Source organism: Sardina pilchardus, chromosome 4 (assembly GCF_963854185.1).
Source record: "Sardina pilchardus chromosome 4, fSarPil1.1, whole genome shotgun sequence".
Lineage (NCBI taxonomy): Eukaryota > Metazoa > Chordata > Actinopteri > Clupeiformes > Clupeidae > Sardina > Sardina pilchardus.
Window position 1 is genome coordinate 2,638,052 of NC_084997.1, and position 16,857 is coordinate 2,654,908.

At 39.2% G+C, this 16,857-nt stretch overlaps 1 long non-coding RNA gene across 1 annotated transcript; it reads left to right on the forward strand.

The window, feature by feature from the left end:
* The first annotated feature begins 249 nt into the window (after positions 1-249).
* Positions 250-3,145, forward strand: LOC134078073 (uncharacterized). The gene is made up of 5 exons (XR_009938819.1): positions 250-452; positions 1,288-1,360; positions 1,632-1,698; positions 1,829-2,048; positions 2,525-3,145. It is a non-coding gene; the product is annotated as an uncharacterized LOC134078073 (long non-coding RNA).
* Positions 3,146-16,857: the final 13,712 nt, after the last annotated feature.

A 16,857-nucleotide genomic window follows, 5' to 3' on the forward strand; every position in this document is an offset into this window, starting at 1 on the left:
ATGCTATAATGTTTGAAATATATGTATTTCAATTCATCAATAGTTCTCATAAAAGTCATCAGATGTCATCATTTAAGGGGTTATTTTTCAAAATTTTCTTCCAGGAGGGGGCCTAGTAAATTCAATTTTGTGATGTACTGTAAATGTACAGTAACCAATGCTATACACTAATCCAGCGCAAACTTTATGGGTGCTGCCATCTTGAATATCGCCATTACTGCGTGCCTGCGAGTGTGACGAGTGCATAGACCTAAAAGAAATGGACAAACAGACTCCGTCGTTCTCAATGAGAGGGGGCTGAAACAAAAAATCGTTTCCTGTTCATCGTACTGCGCAGACTCAAACTCATTTTGTGACGTTGGCCGCCCTGAACATTGCTGTAACTCGTCTGATAGATGTTCATACAGATATTTTGCCATTCGACCTCGACTGACTGCGATTTCTTGGATCTTGTAAGTACAATCTGATTCTTTTTTAAACATATTTTTAGTCTTTGTCTGAATCACTAATTTCTTGCAAAATGGTATTTCTGTACTGTTAAGTCGATGATCACGTTTTTAAAAACCTACATCGAATAGATTAATAAAGCGTTAGACTCGCTAAAGTCTAGCTATGGCTAAAGTCTGAAGTGGATAGCAAAAGAAAACCGTTAGAGGCAGACAGGCTAACTTTTTACTGTTCATTATAGTTTCACTAACGTCAATCGTAATGTCGACCGTCAGTATTTATCAGTATTTATCAGTAGATTGTAAATTATTAGAAGTGTTATATCCTTTATTAGTAGTGTTTGTACTCTAGGCGCCAGTTAGCATGTAACAGCATGTGAATGAATGAACTGGCCACACTAGCATGGTGCATTTATACCTGACGATCTCTTTCAAGACATTTGAATAAAAAACGGACATCATGGTTAGTATTTATAGGGTCTGTACATGTGGTCCCTAGCCTGGTTTGTCTGAGAATTAAGTAGAAATATCCTTTAGAAGTGTTTGTACTTTAGGCGCTAGTTAGCATGTAACAGCATCTGAATGAATGAACTGACCACTACTGTATGGTGCATTTATACCTGACGATCTCTTTCAAGTCATTTAAATAAAACATGGATATCATGGTTAGTATTTGTAGAGTCTGTAAATGTGGTCCCTTGCTTGGTTTGTCTGAAAATTAAGTGGAAATATCCTTTAGAAGTGTTTGTACTTTAGGTGCTAGTTAGCATGTGCCAGGTGTCATACCACTGCAGTAATCATCTCACTAAACACGTCTTTTCATATCCAATCTGTTCAACAGAGTTTACCAGTCAGACCACTACACCTTTGCCAGCACCACCACCCAGCAAGCTTCATCAACTCCAGCCATGCCGGTAAATACATAATACAGTGCCTATTGACAGCCTACACACCCCTGTTCAAATGCCAGTAGCTTGGTTCATTGTTAAATCCTGTTCTTAAATGTGTTATTGTGTTTTGGAAAGGTATTGCATTACATTACTCTTCACCTTTTGCTTTTGTAGTAGAAAACATGTTGATGGTAGTGAAAAGGTAGTAAATTCAGCTCAATTTTTTTGTATGAACCCTGCCATTGCAGTAATCATCTCACTAAATACGCCTTTTCATTTCTAATCTGTTCAACAGAGTTTACCAGTCAGACCTACACCTCCGTCAAATTCGCTCACAGCGCTGCCAATAACACCCCAGCAAGGTAGAACTGCATTTTCATTAATCTGGCACCAATATCAAGGGAGAAACAAGCCATGAATGTCTGTCACAACTTCTTTGCATCTTTACTTTTTGTGTCATGCCAATTCCAATCTATTCCTTTTGATTCATAGATTTTTACAGACTTGTTCTGCAGCACTTCCGAACAATTGAGGAGGAGCTGGGGTAAAGCAGCAGGTGGCTGTGAACACATCTATGCTGCAGAAGCTAGGTGGTGGTGGTGTGGCGGATCTTGGCCTCGTGGAGGACAACAACAGGCCATTGAGTAATGTTGAGGACCTGGACGAGTTGGAGAGGCGGCTTGCATCCGATGCGGACCTGAAAAATCAACTGGTATGTCTGTTTTTTAAGTGTTTTGCCATGTGATTATTGTAGGCATAAAAGTCCTAGCCTGGCTCTCGTAATGAATGTGGCTCTGCCTTGCTTTAATGTGGACTTACTCACTGATTCAAAAATACTATTCAAATCACGGAATGGGTGTCGAGAAGTGAGACCATGTGAGTAGCCATTGTTATCTGAAACAACTGTCGCATTTCACATCTCTTTTCCCTTCCCCACTACATTTTTGGGGAACAGACATCATATATTGAGAGCCACGTTATTCAACTCCTTGAGTGTTGTTAAACTTGAATCTCATTCCCAAGTGGAGCGTTGTGTGCTTGATACATGACATGTTGTCACTTTTTGTCATCATATATACCCTCTGTATTTGATGGTTGTGCATGAAATAGCAAAACAGCTTAAGCTGAAAACAGCTAAGATGTTTGACTGGAAGTTATGCCATTGTAATTTTGGTCTTTGTATTTCAGGTGAACATACTTGGGAGGGAAAACCACCGAGATGCTGTTAAGAGGATGCTGGGCCGGGCTTTGAGGAGGTCCCTGGCGCTCCAAATTAATTAGACTGGTGCAGCAGGAAAGGTGGCTTTTAAGTCCTTACACCTGAAGAGTGTGTTGCATATTAATATCATTATTAAAAATAATTTTAATAAATTGTTTAAGCATGTAGAAGAAATAAAGCATGTAAATGAGCATGTAAAAGAAATAAATAAACAAAATGTATTGAACCTAATACTATGTGTGGTGAGTCTGTGTGATAGTTGCTGAGGATAAATGTTTTTATATTGGATTATTAAATTACAGAATACATTTATAGGTTTCTCATCAGCAGGCACTGTCTTCACCTTAGTAAATTTGGTAACTTTGGTAAGCCCTGTAAATAATTGTAAATTGTTCTGATTGAGGGCAAATGGAAAGTGTTATAATGTATTATTGCTATATTTTAGTACATAATTTTAATTATTAAGGCCATAAATAAGGCCAATTAGAAGCTGGTGGGTAGTAAGCGGCAAAAGGGTGGCCCTTTATCTGGAGCCGCTTCTGAGCCGCCGGTGGACCGCTAGAGAACCGATGAGCAAAACTCCAGCGGGCCACTGGTGGGTACCGCCGTTGGACCGCCAACTCTGCCGCTGGTGGGCCGCCAGTGGGCCGCCAGTGGGCCACTGACCTATTGCTATCTGGGTGTCTGTACTGTGACACAATATCAAAGCAACACACACAGATAAATAGTGACAGACACATTTTTGTTTTTTGGAGTTTTGAGAGGTTTTGGACACTTGAGAATGCCTAAATGCACCTATTAGGAATTGCTGTGTAGCACCTACAGTACATACATCTATATGTCTGCTCCAAACGTTGTGCAGTACCTCCCAAGACCATGATGAATCAGGAAATGCATGACCTGCACATACTGTAAACTCTACGACAGTAAACCTCAAAAACAATAGCCAACTTTTATTTTTTGTATATGATGTGAAAAAGAAACTTCATGAAGTAAATTAAATCCTGAAGGTAAATCTATATCTTGGCCCATGTCATGTGTCTTTAATTTAAGCCCTGAGTGATCATTGTGCTGCCCGTGGAACTTGGCATAATGACTGTTATTGTATAAAAACAAATCGTTCAAAATTTGTTCAAAATTTGGCAAGAATCTCCATCTGCATTAAGAGGTTAAAGGTAAGTGCAGTATTTCCGCAGTGGAGGCAACACACTACTGAATTTGTTATCACTTATTACTATTTATTAAGCTCTAGTAATAAATAAACAGTGATCAGTCATTAAAGTTAAACATTTATTTATGTATGTATTTATTACGTTGAACATTCATTATATCAAGCAGAGTAGAAGATATCATGTCGTGTTCATGTTGAAAACTACCACACATGATCATCTTCAAAACATTAATGGAGGAGAAAAAAGTTTGAGTCTTCTTTTCCAACGTTCGTTTTTAATATTAATATTATGTTGTCTTGCCTATAGGTAATGCTTTACCCTATCAAACAGTAGGCTACCGTGGGCTATACGCTTTTTCACTGATCTTGTGAATGACTTTCCGTCATGGTTTTCGTGCAGGCTGGACTGAGCTCTAACACATAGCTCTAACAGCCAACACTGAGCTTCTGATCCAGACATTACGGGAAATGTGACGTCGAACGTTAGCTTCCCTACAACCGACATGCTAAAATACTTCTTTACGGGAAACCAACGTAATATACGGGGAAACAGTGAATTAATTTTGACTTCGATACCCTATATAGAATACACAGAAGCTATAAGGGAGACAAAGGGCATATGTTACATGAAGTTATGGGATCGCAAAAATCTGAAAGTCTATGGCCGTCCAAGGGAGTTAGCAGAGTGTTGATCACCAGCTCATTTCGTGTTTCTACTTCCGGGAATATGCCTGCCCCCTTGGACGAGTGACACTTGCCTGTGCTTTTCAATGAAAGCATCATGTCAGAGAATGTCTAACAGAGGTCCTGCTCATGAGTGAAAATGTCAGGTGAAAGGGATCATTGGATCAATGATGTCAGACTGTACCAAAACTTACCAATGAAGGTAATTTATTAACACCATAAGGTATTAAGACGTGTATTAATGACAGCTAACCTCTGCAACAGCCGCCTATGGAACCAACGGGCTAATTTCTTAGCAGCCAGGCACGCAGTAATGGCGGCGTTGTGTTACTTCCTTGTTTCGCTGGATTAGTGTATAGTACCTTAACTATACACCAGAGGGAGGGGGCAGGGTATATTTTCCCTTTTTTTGTCCTTAACCAATCACATCCCTCAAAGACTTGAATTTGACCTAGCGTTTCTAGTTGGTCGACACAGCAGACGCTCATCAGAAGACCGTAGTGGGCGGTTGGGAACATACATCTTGATCATTGAATTAAAATAGCAGGGAGCAGATCCAGTCAGTATAGGCCAAAGTGAGAGATTTAAATTTAATTCTGGCCACTAGTTATGACCGCAAATACAGTGGATCTGCGCACAACTTTTGGGTCCAGTAGGTCCGTGAAATAGGTATTATTTGTTTTATAAATGGTCTTAAAAAGGTCTTAAAAAGCCTTGAATTTGACTTGAAGAAACCTGTAGGAACCCTGTTGAATTCTAAAAGCAACCCCTTAAGATTCCAATGTTGTGTTTTTGCAGAATTTGTGCTAGTAGATTCTTCTACTCCAAATTCTTCACTTTTGAGTGGAGTGGTATGGGGTGATATGGACTCTTCAAACAAGGCACATCAATCCACTGGTGCAGGAGGCGAGAACACCTGCCATAGGAGATGCAGCAGAGAAGGCCAAACGAGTGAGTATTTGAAATTAAAATCTCACCAGGTGAAATCCTTGTCCTGTCTCTAAAATGCGGAAGCCTGGCTTCTTGTTCTGTTCACTGTCAAATCAGCGGGCACGTTGTGTCACTAGAGACCAGTGTTGGTAGTAAAGGCGTTTAAGTATAACGGCGTTACTAACGGCGTTAATTTGTCAGTAACGAAGTAATCTAATTACAGTGCATGAAAATGCACTGTACTGTTCTTCCTTTTCTTCTTATTACAGTGCATGAAAATGCACTGTACTGTTCTTCCTTTTCTTCTTATTACAGTGCATGAAAATGCACTGTACTGTTCTTCCTAGTCTTCAACTTCTTCTTATTATTACAGTGCATGAAAATGCACTGTACTGTTATTCCAAGTCTTCTTATTATTATTACAGTGCATGAAAATGCACTGTACTGTTCTTCCTAGGCTTCTTATTATTATTCCACTACTTCTTCTAACGCTCGCAATTCAGCTTGAACCGTTTAACGTAGAAACTTGATTCAAACTTTGCTACGTAGGTCTTACTTAGGAGACCTGTGGAATATATTTTTCAACTTTGTAACTTTTATACTTTTTAAACTATGAATTAAAAACTATTAAAAATGTCCCCATAGACTTAACATTGCTCATTATGACATCACGGCAGCAATTAGAATGTTACGCCAGGTGGCCAGTCCAGGTGCAGCAGCTCTCTCTCTCTCTCTCAGGCTCTTGAGACTACATTTTCTGTTCCCCTGTATCAACTGTATCAACATAAGTCTTCCTAATTCCATCCAACTTTCTATCCATTCATCTTCTTCAAACCATTCACTCATCCACCCATTCTAAACAGTCTGCCTATCAACATCAATTAGACGATCTACATTCAACTTTTAAACAATCTACTCTGTCTCAGGCTGACACTCTGGCTCTCTTAAGACTAGCCAGTTGAATTGATTACACCTGTATCTGTATCCACTACTCCCAGTAGAGAGCTGTGTCTCTCCACTCTACAAGAATATAAGGCACATTCCATCCAACTTTCTATCCATTCATCTTCTTCAGACCATTCACTCATCCACCCATTAAACTGTCTATCAACAGTGATGATTGATTACACCTGTATCAACTACTCTCAGAGAGCTGTATCAGTGTCTCTCTTAACAAGAATATAAGGCACATTCCATCCAACCTTCTATCCATTCATCTTCTTCAGACCATTCACTCATCCACCCATTAAACTGTCAATCAATATCTATTAAACAATCTGCCTATCAACATCCATGAAACATTCTGTCTATCAACATTAATTAGACTATCTACATACAACTTTTAAAGTATTTACTGTGGGTGCCTCTCAAGTAGGGCTGAACGATATATTGCATTTGCGATAATATCGCGATATGATGAAGTGCAATTTTCTAACCGCAAAGGCTGCGATTTGGCTGCGATTACCCTCTGGTCACGTGACATGAGAGCGTAAAGTAGCAAATATTTGAAACAGTCCATCAGAGAGTGAACTCGGCAAGGTGCTGGATAGAACCATGGCACCAACATTTTTAAGAGTGTGACTGAAAAAATATCTAGGTTGCACTGGTGCACCTGCGCTGCTCGGGTGAAAGCATGAATGTCTATCGCAAGTTTTCATTGTAGACAATGCGTGCAAATTCACCAAATGGTATAGATTCAAACCCCTCTCCTTGTCCCGCTTTCTCTCGCTCTCCCTCCCTCCCTCCCCGCCCCCCTCTCTCTCTCTCTCTCTCTCTCTCTCTCTATGTCGTGCGCGCTCAATGGACACCCGCCCCTCGACATGCATATTCAATCCAAATAAAACATTCACAATCGTGAAAGCAATGACGCATAGAAGACGATTAGCTAAATTATTGTAAAATCCGGTTAGCATCATTATTAGCATGCTGCAGACATTTAAAACTCTTGCGTTCAAATTGACTGATCATCTCAATACAGATGTTTTCCAACTTCAAGACTTTCTTCTTGTCCGAAGAAGAAAAAAGTATTAACCTACCTTGAAACTTAAACAGACGTGGGGAAACTGAACAGTCCAACCAGTAGACTATGATAAGATAGCCAACTATGCTAATTGTTTAGGCTACAATATTTTGAGGCTTCAACCAGACAGCTGACAGCTGACAGACAGCTGAATTAAAGAGACGGAGTTGGAATAAGAATAGCAGACAGTCAGTGCAGTGTGCAGCCATGAATATCAGGAATTTCTGTATGCAGAACATATCACATGAATTATCTGAAAACTGCATAGGAATAAGCCACAGATTTATTAATATTTTCATATTTTTGCAATCTGCACTTTTGTTTTAATGTTTACACCAGGCTTCCTTGTCAATAATTTCTGTTCTGATGATAGTCCTACAAGGTTGGAAGTTCAAAATATACTATTGTGATTGAAGTAGCTAGTTAAAAAAAAAATGTAATTCATCAATTCATGCATCACCTGTCATCATAACAGGTATGACTTCCAGGAAATAACAGTTTATTTTTAATCTAATATGCCCATACTATATGATTTACTGCTTGTTTTTGTTGAATAATTCACAAGACAAACACCTTAAAAAATAATGGCATATCGCATCGCAATCGCAATATTGGCAAGAAAAATCGCAATTAGATTATTTTCCATAATCGTTCAGCCCTACTCTCAAGCAGCGTTTATATGTCCTCCCTCGCTCCTCGATCCTCAATGATCTACATAAAGAAAGATAGAAGAAGGGCTAGACTATCCCATTGTTGCCGCTCCATCATTCTTTATGTAGATCAGTGAGGATCGAGGAGCGAGAGAGGACGCGTAAACGCTTCTGTCTCAGGCTTTAAGCATACAATCTCATTAAGACTACAGATCCTGTTTCACTACTTCCTCTGTCCACAACTGTTTCAAAATAAAGGTCCTCACTGCAATAATACACTATTAAATCATTTAACCATTGTAACTACTCAACTATTTAACTGTTCAACCATTCCAACTGTCAGTTATCAACTATGCTTCCAGTCAACTAAAACTCCATGTACCTAGCAACCAACATATCAACCATTAAAATTAAGCGTTTATGACCGTTTCCATAGCAACCAACATGATTATACTGCAGTAACTTATTGTTTCCTGATAGTGGCCACCATGGATACCCTAGCAACAAATGTTTCAAAATAAAAGTCCTCACTAGCAAGTTAGCTAGTTAGCATGGTTAGCATAGTTAACATTGTTAACATTTTTAGCATAACTGCAAAAAAACATCAACTAAGTTAGCTAATCAACCTGGTTAGCATTTTTAGCATTATTTCTAGAAATCATCAGTTAAGTTAGCTAATCAACCTGGTTAGCATTGTTAGTTTAAGTTAGCATTGCTACCATAGTTAGCATTGCTAGTATAGCTAGCATTTTTAGCATAACTGCTAGAAATCATTAGCTAAGTTAGCTAATCAACCTGGTTAGCACTGTGAGCATAGTTAGCATAGTTAACATTTTTACCATTACTGCATGAAATCAGTAGCTAAGTTAACCAATCAACCTGGTTATCATTGTTACCATAGTTGACATTTTAACATGAATAGTAATCATTAGTTAAGTTAGAACTGGGAATGTTTCAGCTTTAAACTGTCTACCTTCACACTATCAACTCTCTGTAAACTATGCAACCACCATGTTTACCCTAGCTACACCTTAGTAACCATATCTACATTATCTATCTATTTTTGCATTTCATGCACTGGTAATTCCTTGGAATTGCATTTCTAGTTATTAAACTTCTTCTTCTAACGCAGCCAATTCAGCTTCAACCGTTTAACGTAGAAACTTCATTCAAACGTTGTTGCGTAGGTCTTGCTTATGCCATGCCTGCTTTGTATTTTTTAACTTTGTAACTTGTATACTTTTTAAACTATTACTTAAAAACTATTACCATTTCCCCCATAGACTTAACATTGCTCATTATGACATCACGGCAGCAATTAGAATCTTACGCCAGGTGGCCGGCCACCTGGGCACCAACTGTCAGTTTCTCTGGCTTTAAGCATACAGTCTCTCAGAAGACTACATATCCTGTTAACTGTTTCCTCTGTCCACAACTGTTTCAAAATAAAAGTCCTCACTGCAATAATACACTATTAAATAATTTAACCATTGAAACTACTCAACTATTGAACTGTTCAACCATTCCAACTGTCAGTTATCATCCACTATGCCTCCAGTCAACTACATGAAACCTCCATGTACCTAGCAACCAACATAGCAACCATTCAAATTAAGTGTTTATGACCGTTTCCATAGCAACCAACATGATTATACTGCAGTAACTTCTTGTTTCCTGATAGTGGCCGCCATGGAAACCCTAGCAACAAATGTTTCAAAATAAAAGTCCTCACTAGCAAGTTAGCTAGTTAGCATGGTTAGCATAGTTAGCATTGTTAGCATAGTTAGCATTTTTAGCATAACTGCAAAAAATCATCAACTAAGTTAGCTAATCAACCTGATTAGCATTGTTAGCAAATTTAGCATTGTTAGCATAGTTAGCATTTTTAGCATTACTGCTAGAAATCATCGGTTAAGTTAGCTAATCAACCTGGTTAGCATTGTTAATAAAGTTAGCATTGCTGACATTATTAGCATTTTTAACGTAACTGCTAGAAATCATTAGCTAAGTTAGCTAATCAACATTTTAACATGAATAGAAATCATTAGTTAAGTTAGAACTGGAATGTTTCAGCTTTAAACTGTCTACCTTCACACTATCAACTCTCTGTAAACTATGCAACCACCATGTTTACCCTAGCTACACCTTAGTAACCATATCTACATTATCTATTTTTGCATTTTCATGCACTGGTAATTCCTTGGAATTGCATTTCTAGTTCTTCTTCTAACGCACGCAATTCAGCTTTAACTGCTTCACGTAGAAACTCCATTCAAACTATGTCGCGTAGGTCTTACTTACGCGATGTGGGCAAAGTATTTCTCAACTTTGTAACTTTTATACTTTTTAAACTATTAGTTAAAAACTATTACAATTTCCCCCATAGACTTAACATGGCTCATTATGACATCACGGCAGCAATTAGAATGTTACCCCAGCTGGTCAGCCACCTGGGCACCAACTGTCAGTTTCTCTCAGGCTTTACAATCTCTCTGAAGACTTCTGTTCTGTTCCCCTGTATCCTCTGCGCACAACAGTATCAAAATAAGTCCTCCTAATTCCATTCAACTTTATATCCATTCATCTTCTTCAAACCATTCACTCATCCACCCATTCTAAACAGTCTGCCTATCAACATCAATTAGACGCTCTACATTCAACTTTTAAACAATCTACTCTGTCTCAGGCTGACTAGCCAGTTAAATTGATTACACCTGTATAGTATCCACTACTCTCAGTAGAGAGCTGTGTCTCTCCATTCTACAAGAATATAAGGCACATTCCATCCAACATTCTATCCATTCATCTTCTTCAGACCATTCACTCATCCACCCATTAAACTGTCTATCAACATCTATTAAACAATCTGTCTATCAACATCCATTAAACTCTCTGTCTATCAACATTAATTAGACTATCTACATTCAACTTTTAAATTATTTACTCTGTCTCAGGCTTTAAGAGTAGGCTACTCTGGCTCTCTTAAGACTAGCCAGTTAAATTGATTACACCTGTGTCAACTACTCTCAGAGAGCTGTATCAGTGTCTCTCTTAACAAGAATATAAGGCACATTCCATCCAACCTTCTATCCATTCATCTTCTTCAGACCATTCACTCATCCACCCATTAAACTGTCAATCAATATCTATTAAACAATCTGCCTATCAACATCCATTAAACATTCTGTCTATCAACATTAATTAGACTATCTACATACAACTTTTAAAGTATTTACTGTGGGTCCCTCTCAAGCAGCGTTTATATGTCCTCCCTCGCTCCTCGATCCTCAATGATCTACATAAAGAAAGATAGAAGAAGGGCTAGACTATCCCATTGTTGCCGCTCCATGATTCTTTATGTAGATCAGTGAGGAGCGAGAGAGGACGCATAAACGCTATATGAGGGGCACCTTCTGTCTCAGGCTTTAAGCATACAATCTCATTAAGACTACAGATCCTGTTTCACTACTTCCTCTGTCCACAACTGTTTCAAAATAAAGGTCCTCACTGCAATAATACCACTGAAACTACTCAACTATTGAACTGTTCAACCATTCCAACTGTCAGTTATCATCCACTATGCCTCCAGTCAACTACATGAAACCTCCATGTACCTAGCAACCAACATAGCAACCATTAAAATTAAGTGTTTATGACCGTTTCCATAGCAACCAACATGATTATACTGCAGTAACTTATTGTTTCCTGATAGTGGCCACCATGGATACCCTAGCAACAAATGTTTCAAAATAAAAGTCCTCACTAGCAAGTTAGCTAGTTAGCATGGTTAGCATAGTTAGCATTTTTAGCATAACTGCTAGAAATCATTAGCTAAGTTAGCTAATCAACATTTTAACATGAATAGAAAGCATTAGTTAAGTTAGAACTGGAATGTTTCATCTTTAAACTGTCTACCTTCACACTATCAACTCTCTGTAAACTATACAACCACCATGTTTACCCTAGCTACACCTTAGTAACCATATCTACATTATCTATCTATTTTTGCATTTTCATGCACTGGTAATTCCTTGGAATTGCATTTCTAGTTAATTACTTTTCTCATCGTTGCAACGCCGTTATCGTTACTGAAAATTTAAAGCGTCGCGTTACTACAATTTGGCTGAATGAAGCGTGTTCACTGGATAGGATCATATAGGATGGAATACCCTCCCCTGAGCTAATAAATAAATGGATATTAGCCTAATCACCCTTGACAGACTAGGCATAGCTACCAAGATACTGTACATCAGAGTGGAATCTGGAAATAATTTCATTATAGGCCCACTTCCAACTTCAGGAGGGGAAAAAAGACTTGAATAGGCTACTCACCAAATCCAAGCCATTTCATTTTGCACATATGTAGCAAACTTGCCGCGATAGCTTATAGGCATAATAGTGACAAGTAAATGTGCACTTTCTCTGTCTGTCGGATTTCTATAGTTTCTCACAGGGCTACTTCACTGAAACTGAACGTTATCTTCAAAGGAGGAACCTAGTGATGCTCCGATCGATCGGCCGCCGATCATGATCGGCCGATATTGGCTAAAAATGCCATGATCGGTGAAGCCCAAAAGCGCCGATCAAAAAAGCTGATCATGTGACCTAAATTACTTGCGTGACTTTTTTCCACCTCCAGGCGCGGCGCACAGGCACACAACAGTAGCCTAGAGTAGATAGGAGCTTGCAGTGACAAACATGAGTAGGCTAAAGGTTCAGTGTAAAATACCATTTGCAATGCATGTCGTGCTGAAATCCCTCGAGGTGGAAGCCACCAACGAAGTTTAAACACCACTGACGGACAACTGAATATGTCGGGTATGAGAAACTAAACCAGCCAACTTCCCCACCCTTGAATCAGCCGACTGTAGGCCTACTAACCATAGGGATAATAAGAGATGGAAAGACATCACGTTCAGAATTAATTTGCCTCCACGAACAACCTTGTTGTGGAGGATAAAGCCCTCCTTATACAGTAGTTACGATTTTGCAAATATTTGTAGCCTAAAAGATTTTTGAAAGACAGTCAGACTCTCACATCTAAAACAAGACAAGTCATAGAGTTTAAAGTCACAAACTAGTCACAGACTATGCAGACAGGCGATGATATCAGACATGTTTGATATTGTCGTAACGGCAAAACTAGAAAAAGACTCCGACCGGCTTACAACCGCTAATGGACACCTTACATTAAACGAGTTTACGGGAGCGCGCCGCGCCATGATTTCTGTCCCGACTTTGGATATTTATTCGCCGACTGAAAATATGGCAACATCGTGCAATGTAAGTCGGCCCTAACCTGCCTTGATCCACGATATGACCCCGCAGGCATGAAATACTAATGTGTATCTCCCCGTGTTACCAAACAGTGTAGCCTACATTGACAAGCTGAAGAATAGAGTAATCGCTTCCCATGCGCAGACGCCTGTCCAATGTCCCTGCTAGCTTAACAGTGCACTTGATTGACTCAAACTGGTGGCATTTAACGGCATGTTTCAACCATGGGGGATTCCAAAAGAAAAAAGGCTTGCAATTTATTGCTTACAGTAGCTTAAATTGTTTCTTTTTTGGGGATTTGGAACAGAGAAAAAGCCATAGTTTTGCACTTTGTGGCAGTAGGTTTTGATGTAACACGTTTTTCATTTAATGTAGTCAGTGTATTTAAAGGCTGTACTTTTCAAGTAGCCTAGGCAATGTAATTTGGTCCCATCCCATTTAGGTGATGTGTGTTGGTCTGCCTGACCCCCTCCTCCTTGTATGAAATCATTTTATGTCTCGCTGCATATTTGGAAGAGATGGCCAAAGTTATTTCATTTTCTAAATACAAATCGAAAAATGGTTGTTCTTCAACATCTTGACTAGCCTATAGGACTACTGTCTTATGCCACTTACATTAATTCATAGTTAGTTTAATTTCTACAAATGATGCAAACTCTATTAGACTATTGTTAAAAGACTCTCATTCCCCTGCCATTCTGTGATCGGCAGTGATCGGCAATCGGCCGATCATGATTTTGGTGATCGGTAATCGGTGATCGGCCCCAGAAATGCTGATCGGAGCGTCTCTAGAGGAACCTATACATTTTAAAGATAGCCTATTTTATTTTTGAGGGCTTTTGATATCGGGGGTTACCTTACAGTAAAATGAATTATTAGCCTATTACACGTCTCTGCTGCATAGCCTACATTTCGTCAGGGCCGTTCAACTGGAGAAGGGGTTGTTCATTTACTCCTGTAGATTTCAAATATAGACTTGGTTGCGACTTCCGAACAGTGTTGTGAGTGCTACTTTGTTAATATTTGGGAAACTGCGAGTAAGGGGCCGCGACCGCACAGCCCTGGCTGATGAAGTGCAGCAAATCGTCAGAAAAAAATTTAAGCTCACAATAATCAGACCGGCCCAAAACGTTAACGGCCCACCGGGAATCCTCCGCATCTCCCGATAGCCACCCCTGGGCTGGGTGGGCGGATGCCATGCGCACGTTCTGACTTCCACCCACTAATTGTACCGAATAATTGTTTTTATTCTTCAATCAGTAAGGCTATAATAAATATGTTTGACGTAAAGATGTTATAGAACGTAATAGCGTTATAGAACATAAAAATTCACGTCAGTTACTTTGCTGAGTAACTAATTACTTTTACAGTGTGGTAACTGAGTTATTAACGCAAAAAAACGGTCTGGCTCAAAACTCCACCAAATAATGTAATTTTGCTACCATACTACCATAAATAGACCCTAGGTTGTTTGTATTGTGGAGTTAGGTGCAGGTATGTTTTCTGTTTGCAAGTGTATCACTGTTGTTGTTTCTCTTTTATGTATAGATGGTCCAGGAGGTTCTGGAAAAGAGTTCAGGGGGAGAGGAAATAATGGAGGATTATAGAAGATCAAGCACCTTGATTCACTGCACAAGAAGACTTCTTGTGAATATTCCATCAGCCACATGATTGAAATGCATGGGTAGGTTTTGTTTTGAATAAATTAATGTAACTAACCGTTCCCTGTCAGCACACATACGTCTCCAAGATGCCTGGAAAAGTTCTGATCAGCTTAATTACATTGCGTTTTGAGTCTTGACAGTGAAATAGCGCCAACATTTGTAAGATCAAAATAAGACGATTCTAAATGGAACGTGATGTAATTAAGTTTTTCAGATCTTTTTCAGGCGTCTTAGAGACCTATGTCTGCTGACAGGGTTTGGTTTGATCAAACTATTGACTTATTCTAGGGGTAGCACGATTCTCCAGATCCTCGATTTTCGATCTTTTTTTTCCAACACGTGTGTGTGTGTGTGTCTTGGCATATATGCTGGACTTGAGATTTGGGGTGTGGCTACATTACATTGTCGATTCTTCCTTTAAAGGAGAATTCCGGTGTGAAATTGACCTTAACTGTACCGAAACATGTTGCGGAGTACTCACTTGTGTTGAAGACGCACCTTCGCTCACCCCCCAGCTAGAGCTGGGCGATATGGCAAAAAAATTGATCACCATTATTTTAACCATATTGAACGATCTCGATTTTTAATCACGATTTTTTTTATCTGACGCACTTTGCATCCGTCGGGCTCATAGGGTCAGGGCTCCAGACTAACTTTTTGCGTTGGTTGCACCGGTGCGCCTAGGTTTTTATTTTAGGTGCACCAGCACAAAATTTAGGTGCACCCACATTTTTCATTGCATCGCCTTTAACGCCAAAAGGACACCTTTTATCGCACTCCTTTCATATGTAAATAATGTGAATGATTTTTTAACAATAAGGCGTAGAAAAAGCTTGTCTTTATTTGAAACACAATATATAAGGAATATGCATATTCTTTATAAATAATTATAATAATAATTATAATAATAATACAATAATAATAATAATAATAATTAATAATTATATATATACATACTGTATATACGTATATATATACACACATACACTGTATAATGCTTTCTACATAGGCCTACTGAAATTTCGGATATTCATGACATTCATGACTATTCATATTACAACTCCGCCTCTTTAATTCAGCTGTCGGCTTGAAGCCTCAAAATATTGTAAACAAAGTAGCATAGCATTAGTTGGCTAGCCTATTATACTGGTTGGACTGTTCAGCTTCCCCACGTGTGTTTAAGTTTCAAGGTAGGCCAATACTTTTTCTCCTTGGGACAGGCCCTTTTGAGTCTTGGAGCTGGAAAACATTGAGATGATCAGTCAACTTGAATGCAAGAGTTTTAATAAAATTTGTGCAGTATGCTATGATGCTAACCGGATTTTAATTATGATTTCGCTAGTCGTCTTCTATAGGCCTACGTCATTGATTTCACGATTGTGAAAGTACATGTCGAGGGGGGGTGTTCATTAAGCGCGCCGCGCACGACAGATAGAGAGAGAGAGAGAGGGAGAGCAAGAGAAAGCGGTCCTAGGAGAGAGGGTTATATCAAAGATCATTAAGGGGCGGAGCAAGATACTTCATGAGAAGCCACTTCCTGGAACCCGAATCGCAAGAGGGGGGGTCAAAATCCCCCTTTATGCAGAGCAGAGGCAGCAACTGTTCCATTGAAGTCTATGGACATAGATCAGAATTTCAACTATATGCTAAAATCTCCATTCTCTAGAGTTAGGAATGTGAATTTTGGGCACGGTTTCATGACCCTCAACCCCTTCTGACCACTTCAGGTACCTTTTTAGCATTTTTGAGCATTCCCGTCTGGAGAAAATCGACTTTATAATCAGGGGTGCCCCTCTTGTTTATTCTGCTTATTGGCCGGTTGCTACGTACGCTCTACCTTGACAACACATTAGCCAGCCAGCTGAACCAAATCCTGATTTGTGCTAACGACGATCAGATGGCGCTC